We start from the raw sequence: 26,035 nt of genomic DNA, 5'->3' as shown, positions 1-26,035 counted from the left end.
GCTAAAATAATTAAACCGGATCCATGTTAGGCCTAAGCCCACCCATATAACCCTTCATAACTTAGAAAAATTCAGAATTCACCTTGAGAGAGAGAGAGAGAGCTCTACGGATAGAAGAAGAGAAGGGGAAGAAAGCCCTAACAAAACACTATTCATACACACACTAAAATCCTCATAATTTTCAAACCGTAGCTCCGATCGAAGACCCGTTTGCAGCCACACGTTGCACTCGTCATCTCTTCGATTCTATCTCCCCATTCTTCATTTCTCTTCAATTCCACGTTTTTGATTTGGGTATTGAGAAAATTTTGTTTTTCAATGTTTAGAGGAGGCTCAATCTTGACTTCTAAGGGGATTTTGACCCAAGGCTACGAGAAATAAGGTAAGGGAACTAACCTTTTCCCTTTGTTTTTTCCAAATTTGAGTTATGAACTTAATGTGTATATTGTGAAAATTGAATGTGGTTAGATTGAATAGGATTGGGTTGGCTTGTATTGATGCGGAATGGATTAGTTTGAAGCGAAATTTGGTGCGAAATTAAGTGAAGGATCACATTGGTGAGAAAACTGGCGAAGCTTGGACCGGTGGACGTTGAAATTGGCAGAAAAGAGTTTTTATGAGGTTGAAACCACTGTCAACGAAAGTACAGGTCTTAATTTCGGATAGACATTGTGTAGAAATATGTGAAACCCTATGTTAATTGTCTCTAGGTTAGCATTGAAAAAAAAGATTGATGATGTGCTTGAATGATAATTTAGTATAAATGTTGTGTTGGATGATAGTTAAAGTTGTATGCTTGATTAGTAAATGAGTATTGTGGTTTTGATTGTCTGTTGATGATTATGGAATGGTAAATTGGGACGAAGGCCGTGAATGGAGGCATTATGGTAAGTTTGGGAAAAACTGTTGGGTAAGATTATGGTCGGAGGCCTTAATCGGATAAACTATGAATCGATATGTTGATGTGTGTTAATTGGTTGATTGATGTTGTTAATGAGATGGGTAATCATAGTGAAAAATGTTTGTATAGATTTGTGATGGTTAGAAAGAATTGAGAAATCATGAATAAGTGTTAAGGAATGGTTTGGGGTGATTTTGATAGGGTATGAATAGAAAATTTGAGAAAGTTAACAATCTTGCATAATTTGGTAAAAACAGAATTTTGACCAACTTCAACTTACCATAACTTGGTGCTTGAAGCTTGAATTTGTATAACATTTATCTTATATTGAAGATAGTGAAAAGATCTTTAAAACTATCTAAGAATGGAAGAAAATATAATTTTATAGAAAAAGTTATGAACGATTTAAAATTGGTCTAAAAATCTGAAATGCTGAGATTATGCAAAAAACCAAAATTTTGGTCTGCGTGCACACATTACAGAACGGGTGTCAATACTCATGCGTATGCACGAGTATGTGTGTACACACAACCAGAATTTTTTGCAAGTTATGCGTACGCACGAAACGGAAATGGCTTTTTGACTTGTGCGTATGCACAAGTCCTGTTTTCTTGAAAAAACTCTATGTGACTGTTTGGTCTTTCCGATACGCTTGTAAACCCTCGTAACCCCTAAATAAAGTCCGATAATTCATTTTTATGCCCTGGATAGGATGTGGCTAAGTCTAATGAACTAAATCAAATTATTCCCATATTAAACACTTAGTTAACCGGGAAAAATATTGCGGGGATGGTGGTTTCATCTCACCCACGGTGAGGATGGAGGTTCCATCCCGCTCACATGTTAAAGAAATTGAGAAACCGATACATGATTGGGGGTTTATAAATTAAAATTGATGAAATGGATAACTAATTGGGGTTATGAGTTAAATTACATATGAAATCACTAAAAGACACTGATAATGATTAATTGTGGCCTGAATGGCTGGATTAGCAAGGTCTGGGTGATATCCCACTTGTGAATTGATTCAATATCTGTTTGTGGAAAAGTTTGGGTGTTATTCCACTTGTGTAATGATTTGATATTGCTATGGCTCCTGCGTCAGACAAGGACGAAGGTCTCATCCTGCTTGTTTTGTGGTTACGGTGTGATGTAGGGACAGCGATACGTAACACTCATGTTTTCTCGGATGAAAGGTGAGATGGCACACTTCGTTGATGTGAGATGGCACTCTTCGTTGTTTGACATGTTTATACCTCTAGGAGAAGGTGAGACTGCACTCTCCATTGAGATAATGGTACCATGACTTATAATTTCTCTCGAGGATACGCACCAAGAGATCGATCTGAGGTGTCAACCAGATTTTGTATCGGGTTTGGCAGTATAATCAACACATGAGCTCATGGCCAGTAGGACAGACATGGATCATCTATATCTATGAGACATTGTTTGAGTATGCTCATTGTATTTGTGTTGTCTATGTGATTATTTCCTGCTTAACTGCTATTTGTCCTACTTGTTATAATTGTCTTTGTTTGTGCTTGAAATTATCTACTTGTGCTTGTCACTACTATTAAATAAATTACTGAACACTAAATTACTGAGTTTGAAACATTGTGATATTGAGAGGACTACTGACTTGTATTGATAAGAGTTGAGAACTTATGATCACTACATAGCTGAGACTTAATATAATTTTTTCTGTTTAGTTTAGAAAGGACCATAGGCTTGAACCTTGTGTTGATTGGAGTATCAAATTACTTAGTGGGTTCATATATTTTTACACAGTCTCTATTTAAAATTATTATCCTACTAAAAACCTTCGGGTTCTTACCCTATTGTGGAACTATTTATTTTACAGATACAGGATGTGATGCACTTCGTTGAACGTGTTGGATTTCCCTTGGAAACGAAGATTGTCTTTTGTGTGTATTCGTGTTAGAGGTTGATTTGGTAAAACACTACTAGAAAACTATTTATTACAGACGGATATTTCTGATAGATTTTATTCCATGGAAATATAGACAGATTTTGCGAGGAAATTTCTGTCGGAAACAAAGGAAAATGAATTAACATAAATTACAGATGGAAAAGAGAATCTATCGATAATTCTGTCGGAAAAATTAATTATTTTCGTGGAAAATAGTTAGCGACAGAAAATTCGTCTGTATTTAAATGAACAAAAACACTATGTTTTGTTAAATTATTACAGACGAAAATACTGTCTGTAATTTAAAATATTCCATAAAAAAATTGAATTAAACCTAGCATTGCCCCCACCCTATGGAGCTCTATTCACACCACACAAATCAAACAAGCTTGTTCCTTTTTCCATCAACAAGCAACTTCTCCTCTCTGCCGCTGCCGCTGCTGCCGCCGCTCGCATCGCACGAGCCCCCTCTACCACTCGCATCGGACGAGCCCCCTCCACCGCTGCTATCATCGCATTGCTCCCTTCGTCGCCATCATCGCATAGTCCTCTCCGCCGCTCTCGTCGCGTCTACTCTCTTCATCGCCGTTGTTGTAGAGCTCTCTCTGCCGCTGCTTGATAAGCGGATAATTTATACGATTTTTGGCATTGTTTTTACATAGTTTTCAGTATAATTTAATTAGTTTTTAGTATATTTTTATTAGTTTTTAATTAAAATTCACATTTCTGGACTTTACTATGAGTTTGTGTGTTTTCTGTGATTTCAGGTATTTTCTGGCTGAAATTGAGGGACTTGAGCAAAAATCAGATTCAGAGGTTGAAGAAGCACTGCAGATGCTGTTGGATTCTGACCTCCCTGCACTCAAAGTGAATTTTCTAGATCTACAAAACTCCAAATGGCGCGCTCTCAATTGAGTTGGAAAGTAGACATCCAGGGCTTTCCAGAAATATATAATAGTCCATACTTTTCCCGAGTTTAGATGACGTAAACTGGCATTGAACGGCAGTTCCATGCTGCATTCTGGAGTCAAACGCCAGAAACAGGTTGCAAAGTGGAGTTAAACGCCAGAAACAGGTTACAAACTGGCGTTCAACTCCAAGAAAGACCTCTACACGTGTAAAGCTCAATGCTCAGCCCAAGCACACACCAAGTGGGCCCCGGAAGTAGATTTCTGCATCATTTACTTATCTCTGTAAACCCTAGTAACTAGTTTAGCATAAATAGGACTTTTTACTATTGTATTTACATCTTCGGATCACTTTTAGTCTTGGTTCTCCTGGTTCCCTCTCTGGGGCCGAGACCAATGAACTCCATTATCACTTATGTATTTTCAACGGTAGAGTTTCTACACACCATAGATTAAGGTGTGGAGCTCTGCTGTTCCTCATAAATTAATACAAAGTACTACTGTTTTTCTATTCAATTCAAGCTTATTCCTATTCTAAGATGTTCATTCGCACCCAAGAACATGATGAATGTGATGATTATGTGACGCTCATCATCATTCTCACTTATGAACGCGTGCTTGACAAACACTTCCGTTCTACATGCAAACAAGCTAGAATGAATATCTCTTAGATATCTAATACAGGGGACCGAGTCTGAGATATTAGAATCTTTGTGGTGTAAGTTAGAACCCATGGATGGCCATTTTTGAGATCCAGAAAGTCTAAACCTTGTCTGTGGTATTCCGAGTAGGATCTGGGAAGGGATGGCTATGACGAGCTTCAAACTCGCGAGTGCTGGGCGTAGTGACAGACGCAAAAGGATAGTAAATCCTATTCCAGTATGATCGAGAACCGACAGATGATTAGCCATGCAGTGACAGCGCATTGGACCATTTTCACAGAGAGGATGGGATGTAGCCATTGACAACGGTGATGCCCTACATAAAGCTTACCATGGAAAGGAGTAGGAATGGTTGGATGAAGACAGCAGGAAAGCAGAGGTTCAGAGGAACGAAAGCATCTCTATACTCTTATCTGAAATTCTCACTAATGAATTACATAAGTATCTCTATCCTATTTTAATTATCTTTTAGTACACTATAATCTCTTAATACATTTGAATCCGCATGACTGAGATTTACAAGGTGACCATAGCTTGCTTCAAGCCGACAATCTCCGTGGGATCGACCCTTACTCACGTAAGGTTTATTACTTGGACGACCCAGTACACTTGCTGGTTAGTTGTGCGAAGTTGTGACAAAGAATTAAGATTATGAACGTGCGTATAAAGTTTTCAGCGCCGTTACCAAGGAATGTAACCGTCACGATTTCTGTGCACCAAGTTTTTGGCGCCGTTGCCGGGGATTGTTCGAGTTTGGACAACTGACGGTTCATCTTGTTGCTCAGATTAGGTAACTTTATTTTAATTTTAACCTTTTTGTTTTTATTATTCTTATTTTCGAAAAATAAAAAAATATTTTTTTATTCAAAAATTTTTAAGAATGAATTCTAGTGTTTTATGGAACACGTTGAAGCCTGGCTGGCTGTAAAGCCATGTCTAATTTATTTGGACCGAGGCTTCTATTTATCAGCATATGAAGTTGGATGAAGTATCAGCTGTTGTATGTCTGATTTGTATCTGCTGAAGCTTGGCTGGCCATTGGCCATGTCTAGTGTTTTGGACCGGAGCTTTCACTGAAAGCTTGGCTGGCTAGTAAGCCATGTCTAATTCCTGGACTGGAGCTTTAGACTAACATTGCAAGATTCCTGGAATTCCTATTAAAAATTTTGAAATCCTTATTTTCTTTTTCAAAATAATTTTCAAAAAATTCAAAAAAAATAATAAAATCATAAAAACCAAAAATTTTATGTTTCTTGTTTGAGTCTAGTGTCAATTTTTAAGTTTGGTGTCAAATTGCATGTTGTTATTTTTCTTGCATTTTCGAAAATTCATGCATTGCATTCTTCATGATCTTCAAGTTGTTCTTGGTAAGTCTTCTTGTTTGATCTTTAAAATTTCCTGTTTTATGTCTTTTCTTGTTTTTCATATGCATTTTTAATTTGTTAGTGTCTAAAAATTAAAAATCTTTAAGTTTGGTGTCTTGCATGTTTTTCTCTTCTTCAAAATTTTCAAAAATAAGTTCTTGGTGTTCATCTTGACATTCAAAGTGTTCTTGGTGTTCATCTTGACATTCATAGTGTTCTTGCATGCATCATGTGTTTTGATCCATAATCTTCATGTTTTGAGTCTTTTTGTTGTTTTTCTCTTTCATCATTAAAAATTCAAAAATAAAAAAAATATCTTTCCCTTTTTCTTCTCATCAAATTCGAAAATTTGAGTTGACTTTTTCAAAAAATTTTAAAATCTTGTTATTTCTTATGAGTCAAATCAAATTTTCTATTTAAAAATTCTATCTTTTTCAAATCTTTTTCAAAAATAAAATCTTTTTCATTTTTCTTTTATGATTTTCGAAAATTTCAAATTGATTTTCAAAAATCTTTTTCCTATTCTTACTTCATATTTTCGAAAATCTTATTAGCATTTAATGTGATTGATTCAAAACTTTTAAGTTTGTTACTTGCCTAGTAAGAAAGGTTCAATCTTTAAACTCTAGAATCATATCTTTTTAGTTTCTTCTTAGTCAAGTAATCAACTTTGATTTCAAAAATCAAATCTTTTTAAATTTCTTTTTCAAATCTTTTTCAAATTAAGTTTCAATCATATCTTTTTCAAAATATTTTCTAACTTCTTATCTTTTCAAAATTTATTTTCAAATCTTTTTTTTTAGTAATCCTATCTTTTTGTTTCAATCATATATTTTTCAAAACTACCTAACTAACTCTCTCTAGTTTTCGAAAATCACCTCCCTCTTTTTCAAAATTTCTTTTTAATTAATTAATTATTTTAAATTTAATTTAATTTCATTTTTCTTTTTAATTTTTGGATTTTAATTTTAATTGTAAATTAAAACAAAAATATTTTTCTTTTCTTTTATTTAATTTTCGAATTCCCTCATCTCTCATCTCCTTCTAGTTATTTTTATTTATTTACTAACACTTCTCTTCATCTCAAAATTCGAACACTCTCTACATCCTTGTGTTCGGATTTTTTTTTCTTCTATTCTTTTCCTCTTCTACTCACATAAAGGAATCTCTATACTGTGACATAGAGGATTTCATATTTTTTTTCTCTTCTTTTTCATATGAGCAAAAACAATGATAAGAACATTCTTTTTGAGGCTGATCCTGAACCTGAAAGGACTCTGAAGAGGAAGCTAAGGGAAGCCAAAGCGCAACTCTCTGGAGAAAATCTGACAGAAATTTTCGAAAAAGAAGATAACATGGCCGAAAATAATAACAATGCAAGGAAGATGCTTGGTGACTTCACTGCACCAAATTCTAATTTACATGGAAGAAGCATCTCAATCCCTGCCATTGGAGCAAACAATTTTGAGCTTAAGCCTCAATTAGTTTCTCTGATGCAACGGGAATTGCAAGTTTTATGGACTTCCATCAGAAGATCATTTTCAGTTCTTAACTGAATTCTTGCAGATCTGTGATACTGTTAAGACCAATGGGGTTGATCCTGAGGTCTACAGGCTTATGCTTTTCCCGTTTGCTGTAAGAGACAGAGCTAGAGTATGGTTGGACTCTCAACCTAAAGATAGCCTGAACTCTTGGGATAAGCTGGTCAAGGCTTTCTTAGCCAAGTTCTTTCCTCCTCAAAAGCTTAGTAAGCTTAGAGTGGATGTCCAAACCTTCAGACAAAAGGAAGGTGAATCCCTCTATGAAGCTTGGGAGAGATATAAGGAACTGACCAAAAAGTGTCCTTCTGACATGCTTTTAGAATGGACCATCCTGGATATATTCTATGATGGTCTGTCTGAGCTATCAAAGATGTCACTGGACCATTTTGCAGGTGGATCTATTCACCTAAAGAAAACGCCTGCAGAAGCTCAAGAACTCATTGACATGGTTGCAAATAACTAGTTCATGTATACTTCTGAAAGGAATCCTGTGAGTAATGGGACGCCTCAGAGGAAGCGAGTTCTTGAAATTGATACTCTGAATGCCATATTGGCTCAGAATAAAATATTGACTCAGCAAGTCAATATGATCTCTCAGAGTCTGAATGGATTGAAGGAATCATCCAACAGTACTATAGAGGCATCTTCTGTAGAAGAAGCTTATGATCCTGAGAACCCTGCAATAGCAGAGGTGAATTACATGGGTGAACCCTATGGAAACACCTATAATCCCTCATGGAGAAATCATCCAAATTTCTCATGGAAGGATCAACAAAAGCCTCAACAAGGCTTTAATAATGGTGGAAGAAACATGTTTAACAATAGTAAACCTTTTCCATCATCCACTCAGCAACAGACAGAGAACTCTGAGCAGAATCCATCTAGCTTGGCAAATATAGTCTCTGATCTATCTAAGGCCACTTTGAGTTTCATGAATGAAACAAGGTCCTCCATTAGAAATTTGGAGGCACAAGTGGGCCAGCTGAGTAAAAGAGTCACTGAAATCCTTCCTAGTACTCTCCCAAGCAATATAGAAGAGAATCCAAAGAGAAAGTGCAAGGCCATAGATTTAACTATCATGGCCGAACCTACAAGGGAGGGAGAGGACGTGAATCCCAGTGAGGAAGACCTCCTGGGACGTCCAGTGATCAATAAGAAGTTTCCTTCTGAGGAACCAAAGGAATCTGAGGCTCAACTAAAGACCATAGAGATTCTATTGAACCTCCTTATGCCATTCATGAGCTCTGATGAGTATTCTTTTTCTGAAGAGAATGAAGATGTTACTGAAGAGCAAGTTGCCAAGTACCTTGGTGAAATCATGAAGTTGAATGCCAAATTATTTGGTAATGAGACTTGGGAAGATGAACCTCCCTTGCTCATCAATGAACTGAGTGATCTGGATCAACTGACATTGCCTCAGAAAAAACAGGATCCTGAAAAGTTCTTAATACCTTGTACCATAGGCACCATGACCTTTGAGAAGGCTCTATGTGACCTTGGGTCAGGGATAAACTTCATGCCACTCTCTATGATGGAGAAACTAGGAAACCTTGAGGTACAGGCTGCCAATTTCTCATTAGAGATGGCAGATAAATCCATGAAAATGGCTTATGGACAAGTAGAGGACGTGCTAGTAAAGGTTGAAGGCCTTTACATCCCTGCTGATTTCATAATCCTAGACACTGGGAAGGATGAGGATGAATCCATCATCCTTGGAAGACCCTTCCTAGCTACAGCAAGAGCTGTGATTGATGTGGACAGAGGAGAATTAGTCCTTCAACTGAATGAGGACAATCTTGTGTTTAAGACTCAAGGATCTCCTTCTGTAACCATGGAGAGGAAGCATGAAAAGCTTCTCTCACTGCAGAGTCAACCAAAGCCCCCACAGTCAAACTCTAAGTTTGGTGTTGGAAGGTCACAACCAAACTCTAAGTTTGGTGTTGAACCCCCACATTCAAACTCTAAGTTTGGTGTTGGGAGGTTCCAGCTTTGCTCTGATTATCTGTGAGGCTCCATGAGAGCTCACTGTCAAGCTATTGACATTAAAGAAGCGCTTGTTGGGAGGCAACCCAATGTTATTTAATCATATCTATTTTATTTTCTTTTTGTTATTTCATGTTTTATTAGGTTGATGATAATGTGGAGTCACAAAAACTACTGAAAAATAAAAAATAGAATGAAAAATAGCATTGAAAATAGCACACCCTGGAGGAAGAGCTTACTGGCATTTAAATGCCAGTAAGGAGCATCTGGCTGGCGTTTAACGCCAGAACAGAGCATGAAAATGGCGTTAAACGCCAAAAATAAGCAGCAGTCTGGCGTTTAAATGCCAGGATTGCATCCAAAGGAAAGCTGGCGTTAAATGCCAGAAACAAGCATGAAAGTGGCATTAAACGCCAGAATTGCACAATATGGGCGTTTTACACGCCTAATTGAGGCAGGGATGTTAAGTCCTTGGCCCCACTTGATCTGTGGGCCCCACAGAATCTCCTCTGGATCTGTAGACCCCACAGGATCCCCACCTACACTTCTTCTCTCCTCTTCACACCTTTTCATAACTCTCTTCCCCAAATACCCTTCACCAATCACCTCCATTACTCCTCCAAAACCATCATACAACCCACCTACACCCACCCACTCAAATTCAACCCATCACTCCTTCCTTCTCACACATCATAACCACCTAAAACCCCCTTGGCTGAATACACATTCTCCCTCCATCTCCTCCATTTCTCTTCTTCTTCTACTTCTTTCTTTCTTCTTTTGCTCGGGGACGAGCAAACATTTTAAATTTGGTGTGGTAAAAGTATTGCTTTTTGTTTTTCTATAACCATTTATGGCACCTAAGGCCAGAGAAACCTCTAGAAAGAGGAAAGGAAAGGCAATTGCTTCCACCTCTGAGTCATGGGAGATGGAGAGATTCATCTCAAAGGTCCATCAAGACCACTTCTATGAAGTTGTGGCCAAGAAGAAAGTGATCCCTGAGGTTCCTTTCAAGCTCAAAAAGAATGAGTATCCGGAGATCCGACTTGAGATCCAAAGAAGAGGTTGGGAAGTTCTCACCAACCCCATTCAACAAGTCGGGATCCTAATGGTTCAAGAGTTCTATGCAAACGCATGGATCACTAGGAACCATGATCAAAGTGTGAACCCGAACCCAAAGCATTGGCTTACCATGGTTCGGGGGAAATACTTAGATTTCAGTCCGGAAAATGTAAGGCTGGCTTTCAACTTGCCAATGATGGAAGAGAACGCACGCCCCTACACAAGAAGGGTCAACTTTGATCAAAGGTTGGACCAAGTCCTCATAGACATATGTGAGGAAGGAGCTCAGTGGAAAATTGACTCAAGAGGCAAGCCGGTTCAACTAAGAAGGCATGACCTCAAACCAGTGGCTAGGGGATGGCTAAAGTTCATTCAATGCTCAATCATTCCTAATAGTAACCGGTCTGAAGTTACTATAGACTGGGCCATCATGATCTATAGTATCATGATTGGAGAAGAGGTGGAAGTTCATGAGATTATACCTCAAGAACTCTACAAGGTGGCTGACAAGTCCTCCACTTGGGTAAGGTTAGCCTTTCCTCACCTCATTTGTCACCTCTGCAATTGGCTGGAATTGACATAGAAGGAGACATCCTCATTGAAGAGGACAAGCCCATCACTAAGAAAAGGATGGAGCAAATAAGAGATCATGGACCTCAACATGAGCATGAGGAAATTCCTCACCATGAAATCCTTGAGATGCCTCAGGGGATGCACTTTCCTCCACAGAATTATTGGGAGCAAATCAACACTTCCCTAGGAGAATTAAGTTCCAACATGGGATAACTAAGGGTGGAGCACCAAGAGCATTCCATCATCCTCCATGAAATTAGAGAAGATCAAAGAGCTATGAGGGAGGAGCAAGAAAGACAAGGAAGATACATAGAGGAGCTCAAGGGCACCATTGGTTCTTCAAGAAGAGGAAGACGCCACCCTCACTAAGGTGGACTCATTCCTTAATCTCCTTGTCTATTTATTTTCTGGTTTTCAAATTTTGAGCTTTATGTTTATTTATATTTGTGTCTTATTACATGATCATTAGTATTTAAGTGTCTATGCCTTAAAGTTATGAATATGAATCCATCACCTCTCTTGAATGAAAAATGTTTTAATTACAAAAGAACAAGAAGTACATGGTTTCGAATTCATCCTTGAAACTAGTTTAATTATTTTGATGTGGTGGCAACACTTTTTGTTTTCTGAATGAATGCTTGAATAGTGCATATGTCTTTTGAAGTTGTTGTTTATGAATGTTAAATATGTTGGCTCTTGAAGAATAAGAAAAAAGGAGACATCTTATTTGATAATCTGAAAAATCATAAAAATGATTCTTGAAGCAAGAAAAAGCAGTGAATGTACAAAAGCTTGCAAAAAAAAAAAAGGAAAAAAAAATAGCGAAAAAAAAAGAGAGAAAAAGAACAAGCAAGCAGAAAAAGCCAAAAGCTCTTAAAACCAAAAGGCAAGAGCAAAAAGCCAATAGCCCTTAAAACCAAAAGGCAAGGGTAATAAAAAGATCCAAGGCTTTGAGCATCAGTGGATAGGAGGGCCTAAAAGAATAAAATCCTGGCCTAAGCGGCTAAACCAAGCTGTCCCTAACCATGTGCTTGTGGCGTGAAGGTGTCAAGTGAAAACATGAGACTGAGCGGTTAAAGTCAAGGTCCAAAGCAAAAACAGAGTGTGCTTAAGAACCCTGGACACCTCTAATTGGGGACTTTAGCAAAGCTGAGTCACAATCTGAAAAGGTTCACCCAGTTATGTGTCTGTGGCATTTATATATCCGGTGGTAATACTGGAAAACAAAGTGCTTAGGGCCACGGCCAAGACTCATAAAGTAGTTGTGTTCAAGAATCAACATACTGAACTAGGAGAATCAATAACACTATCTGAATTCTAAGTTCCTATAGATGCCAATCATTCTGAACTTCAATGGATAAAGTGAGATGCCAAAACTATTCAAGAGGCAAAAAGCTACAAGTCCCGCTCATCTGATTGGAGCTAATTTTCATTGATATTTTGGAATTCATAGTATATTCTCTTCTTTTGATCCTATTTGATTTTCAGTTGCTTGGGGACAAGCAACAATTTAAGTTTGGTGTTCTGATGAGCGGATAATTTATACGCTTTTTGGCATTGTTTTTACATAGTTTTCAGTATAATTTAATTAGTTTTTAGTATATTTTTATTAGTTTTTAATTAAAATTCACATTTCTGGACTTTACTATGAGTTTGTGTATTTTCTATGATTTCAGGTATTTTCTGGCTGAAATTGAGGGACTTGAGCAAAAATCAGATTCAGAGGTTGAAGAAGGACTGCAGATGCTGTTGGATTCTGACCTCCCTGCACTCAAAGTGGATTTTCTGGAGCTACAGAACTCCAAATGGCGCTCTCTTAATTGCTTTGGAAAGTAGACATCCAGGGCTTTCCAGAAATATATAATAGTCCATACTTTGCCCGAGTTTAGACGATGTAAACTGGCGTTGAACGGCAGTTCCATGCTGCATTCTGGAGTCAAACGCCAGAAACAGGTTGCAAAGTGGAGTTAAACGCCAGAAACAGGTTACAAACTAGCGTTCAACTCCAAGAAAGACCTCTACACGTGTAAAGCTCAATGCTCAGCCCAAGCACACACCAAGTGGGCCCCGGAAGTGGATTTCTGCATCATTTACTTATCTCTGTAAACCCTAGTAACTAGTTTAGCATAAATAGGACTTTTTACTATTGTATTTACATCTTCGGATCATTTTTAGTCTTGGTTCTCCTGGTTCCCTCTCTGGGGCCGAGACTATTATCACTTATGTATTTTCAACGGTAGAGTTTCTACACACCATAGATTAATATGTGGAGCTCTGCTGTTCCTCATAAATTAATACAAAGTACTACTATTTTTCTATTCAATTCAAGCTTATTCCTATTCTAAGATGTTCATTCGCACCCAAGAACATGATGAATGTGATGATTATGTGACGCTCATCATCATTCTCACTTATGAACGCGTGCCTGACAAACACTTCCGTTCTACATGCAAACAAGCTAGAATGAATATCTCTTAGATATCTAATACAGGGGACTGATTCCGAGATATTAGAATCTTCGTGGTATAAGTTAGAACCCATGGATGGCCATTCTTGAGATTCGAAAAGTCTAAACCTTGTCTGTGGTATTCCGAGTAGGATCTGGGAAGGGATGGCTGTGACGAGCTTCAAACTCGCGAGTGCTAGGCGTAGTGATAGACACAAAAGGATAGTAAATCCTATTCCAGTATGATCGAAAACCGACAGATGATTAGCCATGCAGTGACAGCGCATTGGACCATTTTCACAGAGAGGATGGGATGTAGCCATTGACAACGGTGATGCCCTACATAAAGCTTGCCATGGAAAAGAGTAGAAATGGTTGGATGAAGACAGCAAGAAAGCAGATGTTCAGAAGAACGAAAGCATCTCTATACTCTTATCTGAAATTCTCACCAATGAATTACATAAGTATCTCTATCCTATTTTAATTATCTTTTAGTACACTATAATCTCTTAATACATTTGAATCCGCCTGACTGAGATTTACAAGGTGACCATAGCTTGCTTCAAGCCGACAATCTCCGTGGGATCGACCCTTACTCACGTAAGGTTTATTACTTGGACGACCCAGTGCACTTGCTGGTCAGTTGTGCGAAGTTGTGACAAAGAATTAAGATTATGAACGTGCGTATAAAGTTTTCAGCGCCGTTACCAAGGAATGGAACCGTCACGATTTCTGCACACCACTGCTCTAATCCAAACACTAATTTTGTGATTCTGTTGCTTGGAGGTTAGATTTTGAATCCGCTAATTAACTGGAACTGAAGCCCCCCATTTTTCTTCGCTTGGATGATAGATTTTTAATTTCATGCAATTAATTCCTGTTTTCAATTTCATGGAATGGTGTGATATAATTCAAGATATATGCTGTTCGTAATCTCTGACCTATTCATAATTCCTCTTTTATATTTCATGGAATGGTGTGATATATGATATAGTTGTCTAGAACAGAAATTTATTCAGTTAATACTAGTTTGGATTCATCAATTTCAGCTTTCTGCTATCTCTTGTTCAGCGGTTAGTTCCTTTAGCGTTTCGCTCCTTTCCTTCTTCTTGTTCTGCGATTTGATAATGGTGATTGATGATTCTGTTATGTTAATTTTTGCAGGAGCTTAATTTGGGAAGGGATAGGGTAAGCATTCACAATGAGTTCATCACTGCACTCTTAATTTCAGAAATACAAATTGTTTTGTTAATTTTGATTCAATGCATCTTGTTTCAGATAAAAATATTGCAACATGAGATTTCATCCATAAACTAAAAGTTTTAAGCTGCTAATGCATTCATTACACAAAGAATTTAAAATTGTCTTATTGTTAACCTTAACTTTAAAATTCAACACTTGTTAGCCAAACCTTACTTTTATAAAGCTTGGTTTAAGTGCGTTATGTGAAATGTATTGTTGTGACCATATTTTAATAACTTGGTGGCTTTAAAATGTATATATATCTTGAAATATCAGGTCTTTGCCGCCTCTTGGGAAGAAATATATGTTACAGCTGCTTCATATCGATGTGAATATGGTGGCTAAATTATTGGAGGAGTGGGTGCTTCCGGATGGATATACGAAGCACAGAGTAGCCATTGATAGATTGGTTCAATTGAGAGTTTTCGTTGAAGCTGTTACCAGGTACTACACATTTGTTCACTTCTAAAAACTTTTGTTATAGGTATGTTATTTGAAGATGACTCACAGAAATCTATCCTTTTGAATGATTCAAACTGGTTCATTTCATTTCAAAACACAATTGGGCAAATATTAGCCCTTAGCCCTTAATTTGGGATACAGACATCATTTTTCATGTCTTGTAATGTGGTTGAAGATCTTTGTTTGTGTATTATTTTTTATCTTTTTACATGTCCATTGATCAAGCTTTAAAAGTTACCACAGTTCTGATATCTAGACATTGCTATTATAAATTTGAAGCCTAACCATTTCTCATTTTCTTTCGTAATTGTTTTCCCTATTGTCAGGAAGAATGACAAGACTTACAAACTTAATCCAACATTCTAAAAAAGTCTCCAGAAACTTTTAGTACATGGGTAAATTGTAGATTTTTTTTTTCTTTCATGTTCATGTTAATAGTTAGCTAATCCTATTCTCATGTTACTATGACTATGAGGATGTATAAAATTGTTTATTTCAGTCATCCACTCTTTGCAATATGATAAAACTATTCTACTTCATGTATTATTTGTTAATTAACCTATATAACCGATGGTTAGTCTCTGAATAAAATTAAATGACTTCTACCATTTTTTCCCTCATTCTGGTAGTTTTTAGGAAAGCACTCAATCTTATAAATTATAATATAAAATGTAGACTATAGTTGTGCTACAAATTTGAGATTTAATCTTGCATGTAATCTATTTAAGAATTCTTTATATTTATTGATGCATAAGTCACTTTAGTAATTTGGTATCATTAATCTGCAGCACCCATTTGTTTAAATTTTGGTCAAAATGAAGGCTGAACTTTCCATGACGTTATGCTGAACTAGTGTTTCTTGTTACAACTTATCAGCTTAAGTCTTGTGGAAAAGCCCTCAAATATTAGCTCTTCTTTGATGAATGTTTTTTAGAGGCAACTCATAAGTCAAAGGTTTAGTTTACTTGATAACTTCTCAATTTTAACATAATATTCATTTGTGGATTTTTTTTCTTATTTTTCATTTCAATATAGAGACAAAGAAGCTCCAAAACTAATTGAGAGTGGTTTCCAGTTCTTGATATACATTAAATGATTTACAAGCTACATGCACTTATTATGATGATTGGCCTATTGAATGTATCTCTTGTCAACTATAGCTGATAGAAATAAATGCACAACTTTGATACATCATCAGGGAATATATCTCTAATTCTGAGGTAACTAATTTCCTCCCCCTTTTCCCCCAATGTTTTTGTTATTTGTTTTATGCACACTCTTCATAATCTTTTTTAGTGCAGGAGAGAGGTGTTGATGCAGCTGACTTGATCTCATTCATGCTGGAACTTAGTTTTCATGTCATTGGGGAGGTAAGATATTACTGGTCCTTGGAACTTGGTGAATGGTGAGAATTTTCTTGCATAACAAGGATAATATTATGATAATCTATATTAGTTGAAAAAGTAGTGGTCTAATTAGAAATATTTTTTTGTCTTGTTGCTTTCTTTCTATAACAATATTTCTATTATATGTAATTTTAGTGTAACAGGAAATTGATGCACTTCTTTCCAATGTATAGGCATATAATATAAACTCAATGACCGATTTTCAGAGGAGCATAATTAGGGATCTAACAAACCTTGGATTGGTCAAACTTCAACAGGTTACAATATTTCTTTGCTTAATTTTGGAGATAATATCAATAAATTCATGATGATTTTAACTCAGCAGTAATTGTCTTATTTTTTCTTCTTTTTTGTTGAAACTTTACAGGGTATGAAAGAAAGTTGGTTTATACCTACAAAATTGGCAACAAATTTTTCAATGACCTTGGTTGATTCGTCACCTAAAAAGGAAGTTTCTTCTTTTTTCTTGGATTGATCTATTTTGCTAGAAATTTTGGTAAATTGGCCTTGTTTCACCGTGTGGTTTCTTTTTGGGAGTCCCCTTAGGGATCAAACTGACTTGCTCTACCATGAGCTTATTTGTTTCTGGTGCATCTTTTCTTTGTGCCTTGTTCATGTTGGCCTCTTTATTCTTTCCTTTGCATTCCTTCTATTATCCCAATACATTTTTTGCTTGTAAAAAGACATAAAAATTTGAAAACAAATTTAGATGTTGCTTTAAGATGTATGAATGTTTGTGGGGTTAATATTCAAAATGTTCCTAAAATATTACGTGTACGTCAATTTAGTACTCGAAAAATCAAAAGCCTCAAATTTATCCCTGAAAGATATATAATAGTGAATCAAATTAGCCCTTCTACTAATTAGATCATGACATGACGCAAAATGATTATGCCCTGTGCCATCGTTTAAGTGATGGAAGGACCAATTTAACTCAGTTGTATCTTTTAGAGACCGATTCAAGGCATTTGATATTTCAAGGACTAAATTTACGTCCGCCTGATCTTTTAAGCACTATTTTGACTATTAATCCAATATATGTGTTTAGGGGTGTGTACAGGGAATCTAAGTTCTTTTGTTTGGTCATATTTATAGAGATTTCTGTTGGGCTAGTTAGGACATTTTGGTTGCTTCCCGTGCAAAAATTCAAGCTCTCAAAAATTGTGTATTTATTGTTTAAACTTTGACTAAGATTTTTAGGAGATTTGTTGATTTTTTTTAATATACAGCCTCTTATAGCCTTGATAAACCATTATTTTGCAGTTTATTTTGTATTGAATTGAGTGGATTTTATCCATTATTCTCACACTTATTCATATAATTCACATGTTTTACATTTGCCTTCCTAATTTTGTGCTATGATTGAAAACATGCTTCTTTGGCTTTAAATTCGCTGATATTAATCTTCTCTTATTACCATTCGATGCCGTGATATGTGTGTAAAGTGATTTTAGGTTTTCCAGGGAAGGAATGGCTTAGAGGATGGAAAGGAAGCATGCAAAAGTGGAAGGAACACAAGAAATGAAGTATTTCAGAATCTGGTAGCGACGCACATGCATGGGCGACGCGTATGCATGGGCGACGCATACGCGTGACCGGTACAGCAGACATACGACGCGCACACGTGGCTAACGCCTACGCATGGCCAGTGCCAAAATCCAGCGACGCGTACGCGTGACAGAGCGTCACGTGCTGCATTAAACAGAAAACGCTGGGGGCAATTTCTGGGCTACTTTTGACTAAGTTTCAGGCCCGAAATTACAAATTAGAGGCTGCAGAGTGGAGCAGGGAAAACACACACTTCTCATTTATTCACACTTTAGGTTTTAGATGTAGTTTTCTAGAGAGAGAGGCTCTCTCCTCTCTCTAGGTTTAGGATTTTTAGTTTTATCTCTTCTAGAATTCGGATTTCCATCTTGCTTTAATTTAATTTCTATTCTACATTCTATTATTCTAGCATCTTAGTTTATCTTCTCTTGTTGATTTTTTCTATTTTCCCAATTTAGTTTATGAACTCTTCATGTTAGATTCAATTTCCTTTTTAATGCAATTTGAGGTATTTCATGTTTATTGCTTCTTTCTTCATTTGTTATTATTGATTCCTTGCAATTGTTAGTCTTAGATTTTACATTCTCTTATTAATTTTCTATGCTTTTATTTTGTGCCTTCCAAGTGTTTGATAAAATGCTTGGGTGGATTTTAATTTAGATTTTTGTATTTTTAGCTTGGATTGAGTAATTTGGAGACTCTTGAATTGTCAAAGTCTCTTGTTGGTTGGTGATTGAAAGTTGCTAGTTGGCTTGAGCTTCACTAACTCGAGTCTTTGATTAGGACTTGTGAACTCAATTTGATTTGCTCACTTGAGTTTCCTTCAATTGTTAGAGGTTAACTAAGTGAGAGCAATTTGCAATTACCATCACAATTGACAATGATAATGAGGATAGGAATTCCGATTCTCAACCCTTGCTAGGACTTTTCTTAGATCTTAGTTATTTTTTTGTTATTTACATTCCTTGCTTATTAAACTCAAATCCCAAAAAGATACAATCTCATAACCAATAATAAACATACTTCCCTGCAATTCCTTAAGAGACGACCCGATGTTTGAATACTTTGGTTAATTTTATTGGGTTGTATTTGTGACAAACAATTTAAACATTATTGAGGTTTAATTGTTAGTTTAGAACTATACTTGCAACGCAATATTTTTGTAAAAATCTTTACCGACAATTTTCCTCCGTCAAATTTTTGGCGCTGTTGCCAGAAAATTCCAAATGTGTGCCTTATTAATGGTTACTGTGAATATTGTGAATATGTTTGCCTTTTCGTTTCTTTGTTAGTTGTTTCTAATTTTAGGAGTTTATTTTCATTATTTTTTATTAGTTTTTGTTTTTATTTTCTCTTGCTACTATGAATTCTCACTCCTTTTGCTATGAGTTTGGTTCAAATTATGTTGTAGGGAATGGAAGCTACAATTAGAACATGCATCAAAGATGGGACAATCAAAGGTGGGAGGAACCTCAAGCTTATGGATAACCTCCATGGCAACAACCCTCTCCAATGTACTACGAGCAAGAGCCATTCCATGAAGCATACCAAGACAATGGATATGGTGGACCTCCTTGTGACTACTAACAACCACCACCATATACCTATGAACCCCCTCCTCAATATAGCCCTCAACCATACTCACAAGCCTCATCCTACCAAACACTTCCATCTGACCCTAATCCTTATCCCTGATGAAGGGATTTTTCGTGGTTTAGAATTCCTCAATGAATTCTTGTTGCAAGTATAATTTCTAAACCAACAAATAATCCTCTCATGCAAAAAATTATTTGTCACAAGTACAAACCCCAATAAAAATAACCGAAGTATTCAAATCTCGAGTCGTCTCTCAAAGGAATTGCAGGGAAATGTTCTTGTTATTGGTTATGTATAGTATATTTTGGGGTTTTGGATAAGGTAAATTGCAAGAAAGTAAATGAAATTCAAATGACAAAAAGGTCTTGGAAAGGGTTGATGGTTAAGGATCTTTATCCTTGTTACTAACCACAACATGATAATTGTAAGGATCAATCTCATTGAGTCATCCTCTAATAAGTGAAGGAAATTCAAATGAGCTACACCAATCCTAATCCATAAGTCCTAACCACTCACTAATTAACTTAGTGGAAGCTAGAGTCAATGGACACCAATTATCAAGACTTGGACATTAGCAACTCAATTTTACCTAAGTTACCATCCCAAGCCAAGAACACAAAAATCTACTCTAACATCCTTCCAAGCATTTAATCAAATACTTGGAAGGCACAAAAGGAAAGAAAGATAAAATTGCAAGAAATATAGATCTATACTACTAATTGCAAGGAAAGAAATGACAAGAATTCAAATCAACAATAAAGGAAATCAAACATAAATTGCATTAAAAGGAAAATAGAAGGAACAAGAGTGCATCAACAACAAAGTAAACAAATACAAGGAATGAAATACAAAACTAGGAAAGCAAGAGTAGAAGAACAAGAATTTGTAAAGGAAAAGTAAATCAAAGCATGAATTAAACCTAGATCTAAGAAATCCTAATCTACACCTAACCTAATTCTAGAGAGAAGAGAGAGCTTCTCTCTCTCTAGAAACTAACTAAAGCATGATCAAAATTCAAACTATGTGCTCCCCCCCCCTCTTTGACTCCTCTTGATTTCTGCATGTAATAGGCTCAGAAACGAGTTGGATTTGGGCTTGGGAATCCCAGAAATCGGCCCAACGTTTTTACTTTAATGAAGTCACGTGCGAGTTGGCATTTTACGTTCCACGCGTACGCGTCATGTCACTCGTACGCGTCGCCATGGCGACTTCAAATTCACACGTGCGCATCTGCCACGCGTGCGTGTCGATGGATGCACTCCAAATCCTTGATTTTTCCTGAGTCTACTTTACATGCTTTTTTCTTCACTCCTTTGATCCATTCCTATCCTTTTCAACCTGAATTCGCTAACAAACACATCAAGGCATCTAGTGGAATCAAAGGTGAATCAAAATTAACCAATTAAGGGCCTAAAAAGTATGTTTTCATATTTAAGCACAAATTAGAAGAAATACATGAAACCATGCCATTTCATGGAATAAATGTGGGAAAAAGGTGATAAAATCCCCTAAATTCAGCATAGAATGCACCACAAAATAGTGGTGCATCAAATCTCCCCACACTTAAACCAAGCATGTCCTCATGCTTAAACCAAGAAAGAGACAAAGGATATCATCATTTATTAAAATGTAAACTAACTATATGCAATCTACCTGCATGCAATCTATTTAAATGGATGCAATTACTTGGTCAAAATAAATCAACTTCCAAGAAAGCATATATAAGCATAAGGGCTAAAAGTATTAACAACCAAGCCAAAACACAATTGAATTGAGTTATTAAAGATTTTGCAAACTTGCAAGAAAAGTGATGATTCTAGGTGAAAACATGTAATTGAGCAATCGAACCCTCACCGAATGTGTATGCACTCTAGTCGCTCAAGTGTTTAGGGTTGATTCACTCAATTCTCCTCTAATCATGCTTTTCAAGATTTGTTTTTCATCTAACAATCAACAATTATTTCATGCATGCATACAATTATCATGAGGTCTTATTCATAGGTTGTAATGGGGCTAGGATAAAGGTAGGATGCATATGGTCAAGTGGACTTGATGAATCTTTGATTAACTTAAACTTCCCACCTAACCTATATAACAACCTATACAATTTCAAAGCTAACCTAACTACCCATTCTTCACTTTTTCACATACTCATGCATTCTTTTCTTGATCATAACTCATATGCATTGATTATTATTGAGCTTCACTTTGGGGCATTTTGTCCCCTTTTTATTTCTTTTCTTTTTCTTTCTTTTTCTATTTTTTTCTTTTTTTTTTTTTGATATATATTTTTTCTTTTTTATTTTCTCATTTTTTTATTTTTACAATAAAGTATATACAAAAGTATCAATGCATATGGTTTTACATATAATTAACGCATGAGTATGTACCCAATTCCCAATATTTTCAATAGAAATACAAAACACACCTTTTTCTCAACTAATGTCCCAAGTTTCTCCACGCTTGAATGATACACATACTCACTAGCCTAAGCTAATCAAAGATCCAAATAAAGGACATTTATTATTTTTCACTTTAAGGCTTGTAATGTGCTAAAATTAAGAATAAGTGGGTTAATCGTAGGCTCAAAGTTGGCTAATAATAGAAGATAAAAGGTAGGCTATTTGAGTAAGTGAGCTAAATAAAATGATGGCCTCAATCATATAAGTGCATGTATACACAAAATAATGGACATAAAGAATCAAACAAATCAAAGATTATAATCATAGAAAGAGAATAATGCACACAAGAAGGAAGATAAGTAGTTATAAAATGTAACCACACAATTAAGGTTCAAAACTCACTTGCTTGTGTTCTTAGTTCAAAAAATCATGTTCCACAAGATATAATTCAAGCAAGTTTGTTGAAAAAAATTTGAAAAATTTTTTTACTCAAATCAATTGGGGTCCCCTATAGATAAATTTCTTGAAAATTTTCATTATTTTGACTAAGCTTATTATTATATGCATGCAACAAAATGCAACACAAAATCCTAAAGGACCTAAAAATGAAATGCAAAAGTGTTGGGATTAAAAAATTGTCACCCAAAAATGCCGACTAGTTAGGCGACCTCCCCACACTTAAAAGTTTGCACCGTCCTCGGTGCATTCAAAGATGAGTAAGGGGTACGGCGACATGCCGAGTTGCCACCTTCAGCTGGTGGATCAACCGGTTGCTGCGTGTTCTTTGTCCCGCTTCCATTTTAGCTTATAATGACTCATCCTAAAAATAGAAGGCAGGATAGTAAGAAAAGTAAATGCAAAAGCAAGGAAGCATACATTGTTGGAATGAGGTAAAAACCACTAGAATGAAGTGAGTGAGTTTTGTGTGACATTAAGGAAGACTAGGTGTGTGAATTCTAAATTAGGTGCCCTTTAGAACACACACACTATCATAGAGAGCTATGTCACAATTACACAAAGAAAGTATGTGCTTCACTCATTCTAGTGTGCTTGAGATGCTCTAAACTCGTAGGTTAAGACAACCAAACAAGCAATAAAGAAGCATGAAAGCATTCAAGCCAAAAACATATGGATGCATATGATCAAGAAACACAATGCATTAAGATAAATGCATAACACCCATCAAGAAATTGCCTAATCAAAGAAAGAATTCAAATCACATAGTGGCCAAATCATGCAATTCAAAAGGTTTAAGAAGCTTGAAAGGCAATGTCATTCTCTTGGTGTTCACAAAGGTTAAGCATGAAAAATTCAAAACCAAGTAATAAATTATAACCTCAACAAAGAATCCAACAACGAATAACAACAACAATTATGCTAAAATAGCATCAAGTTAATAAGCAGCAATAAACAGCAAACAAAATTAATAATCCAACACTTAGTATGAAAACAAAAATTTAACAAAAAATAAAACTAACTAAATAACTAACTAACTAAAAGGAATTGTTATAAATGGTGTTTGGTAGTGTTAGATGATGGGTGAAGAAGGAAATGAAAAGGGAAGAAGAGAGGAGAAGGAAAGAAATGTGAAGAAGATGAGAAAAGAAGTGTGTGAGACAAGGCAAGCCTCGCGTGCGCGTGATGTGATGCGTACGCATGGGGGTGGTGAAATGGAAGCGACGCGTACGCGTGTGTCACGCGTACGCGTGTGTCACGCGTACGCGTGTGTCACGCGTACGCGTGTGTCACGCGTACGCGTGATGTCTTATTCAGAGAGGCGGCGCGTACGCGTGGAGTGACACATACGCGTGAGTGGAGGCACAAATCTGGCACACTTCACGCACAACTCTCGGGTTTTTGGCTGGGAAGTGAAAATTTGGGATCCACATGTACGCGTGGGTGACACGTGCGCGTGGATGGTCAAGAAAACGTGGGTCACGCGTACGCGTGGGTTGGTGCTCTATTTTTCAAAATTTTTCCGTGTTTTTTCACCAAACCAAGCATTCCAAACCTCCAAACAGCTACCAAAACACCATAAAACATTATTCAACATATTAAACTACCAACTAAACTCAACAAAACAATTAAAACATGAAATTAAACTAATTCTACCAATATTTACAAAAGAGAAAAAATGAAAAGATATTACCATAGTGGGGTGTCTCCCACCTAGCACTTTTATTTATTATCCTTAAGTTGGACTTATGGGGAGCTTCTCATCAAGGTGGCTTGTGCTTGAATCCATCCTTGAACATCCACCAATACTTGAGTCTCCAATAAGCTCTATTCTTCGAAATTAATGCTACCAAGCTTTGATGGAGTTCTTCACAAACCATGAGCTCCCAAAATTGATTCTCCTTGTGCGATTCGGGATCCCACACTTTGTTTTGACACCCATATTTAAATTGATCATCATTAGTCCATCCGGGTGGTAAGCAAGATGAACTCTCAATGAAGTGTCAAATTCTCCTTCTAGACCCACCTAATTGAGCATTAGTCCAACCCTTGTATCTCATCTTTGGTGTGTCAACCAAAATGAGCCTTGATTTACAACGCCAACTACGAAACATCCTTCTTTGTGCTTCATCTCACAAAGTTCCCTAATTTGACCATTCGTTTCAAGCAAGCCATATTCAAGTGGAACAATAAAGATAATAGAGATGACTCTTATCCACTCAAATGAAGGAGTAGATGACAACCTAGGCAAAGAAGCTTCCATGGGTCTTGATAAAGCGCATTTGACTCCCGTTCTTCTTTCTCTAAGGACCTCCACCTCTTCACAAGATTTCTCAAATTCAGGCCTTTGTTCATCAATTTTACCACCACCAAGAAGGTTTGATGTATGATCTTCATCACCAAGGGAACTCAATTCTTGCTCTATCTCGTCCAATTCTTCATATGAAATATGCCTTGGAGGTTGTGCACTTTCCTCCTCAACATCAAATTCAATCTTCTTGGAGGGGTTTTCTTTGACTTTATATTCCCATGGGGGTTTTGCATCTCCTAAGTCTTCAACCACTTCTTCCTCTTCTTCAGCAATCAAAGCTTCCTCCAATTGTTCTAACACAAAGCAACATTCCACATTTTCCACCGGAGTTTCCAATCTCTCCTTCATGCTATGCTCTTCGAATGTTTCTCCACATGTGGCCATGGAAGTTTCTTGAGTGCTCAAGCATTGGGAGGCTAATCGATTTACCACCGCATCTAAGGCGGTCATGAATTCTAGCACCTCCCTTTGCATCTTTTCTTGCCCTTGAAGTAGCAAAGTGAGAAAATCATCCATTGGGGCTTGGGGTGGATAGGAGGGTTCATTATTTTGGAGGAAGGGTTCATAATAGGAAGATGGTTCTTCTTGGTAGGGGTGTGGCGGTTCAACACTTTCCATTATCTTCACTTGTTGCGCAACACACTCCACGGTTGCTCCTCCACAATCATCCTTGGACATGTTTTGCTTGTGGCATGAATCCCATGAGTCTATCTTTTGACGGATGGTTGCTTGAAGCTGGTCCATTGATTCCTTGAGGTGATCTCTTGATTCTTGTTCCAAATTGCTAGCATAAGTGAGATCATATTACTCTTGGATCGATGGACATGAATATTCTTCCATGGAGGGTTGTGGTGGAAAGTAGAATTTATCTTGTGGGTGAAAATTTGCAAACATTGGAGGTGGCTTATCTTGGTAATAGTATGGAGGAGGTGGTTCTTGTAGGTGTTGAGGTGGGAATGGTAGTGGTTCCATGTGTGGTTCATATAGCTCATAGAGTTGTTGGTATGGTGGGTAAGGATTAGGGTCATATGAAGGTGTTTGGTAAAAAGAGACTTGTAAGTATGGTTGAGGGTTATGTTGAGGATGAGGTTCACAAGCATATGGTGGGGCTTGTTGGTAACTACAAGGGGGTACACCATAGCTATTGGATTGATATGCATTAGAGGTTGGATTATACCTATAAGAGACCGGAGGAGGTTGTTGCCAAGAAGATTGATCAATCCCTTGAGGCTCCTCCCAAAC

At 36.8% G+C, this 26,035-nt stretch overlaps 1 non-coding gene and 1 pseudogene across 1 annotated transcript; one reads left to right on the top strand and one right to left on the bottom strand.

The window, feature by feature from the left end:
- The window catches only part of LOC112735233 (general transcription and DNA repair factor IIH subunit TFB2-like), a 41,573-nt pseudogene that overhangs the window by 5,628 nt on the left and 9,910 nt on the right, over nucleotides 1–26,035 (top strand).
- On the bottom strand, nucleotides 7,515–7,622 carry LOC112740041 (small nucleolar RNA R71). Its single transcript, XR_003170977.1, has one exon. It is a non-coding gene; the product is annotated as a small nucleolar RNA R71 (small nucleolar RNA).

Source organism: Arachis hypogaea, chromosome 13 (assembly GCF_003086295.3).
Source record: "Arachis hypogaea cultivar Tifrunner chromosome 13, arahy.Tifrunner.gnm2.J5K5, whole genome shotgun sequence".
NCBI classification, from domain to species: Eukaryota; Viridiplantae; Streptophyta; class Magnoliopsida; order Fabales; family Fabaceae; genus Arachis; species Arachis hypogaea.
Note: the sequence above shows the minus strand (reverse complement) of the source record. Positions and strands in the feature narration are given on the sequence as shown.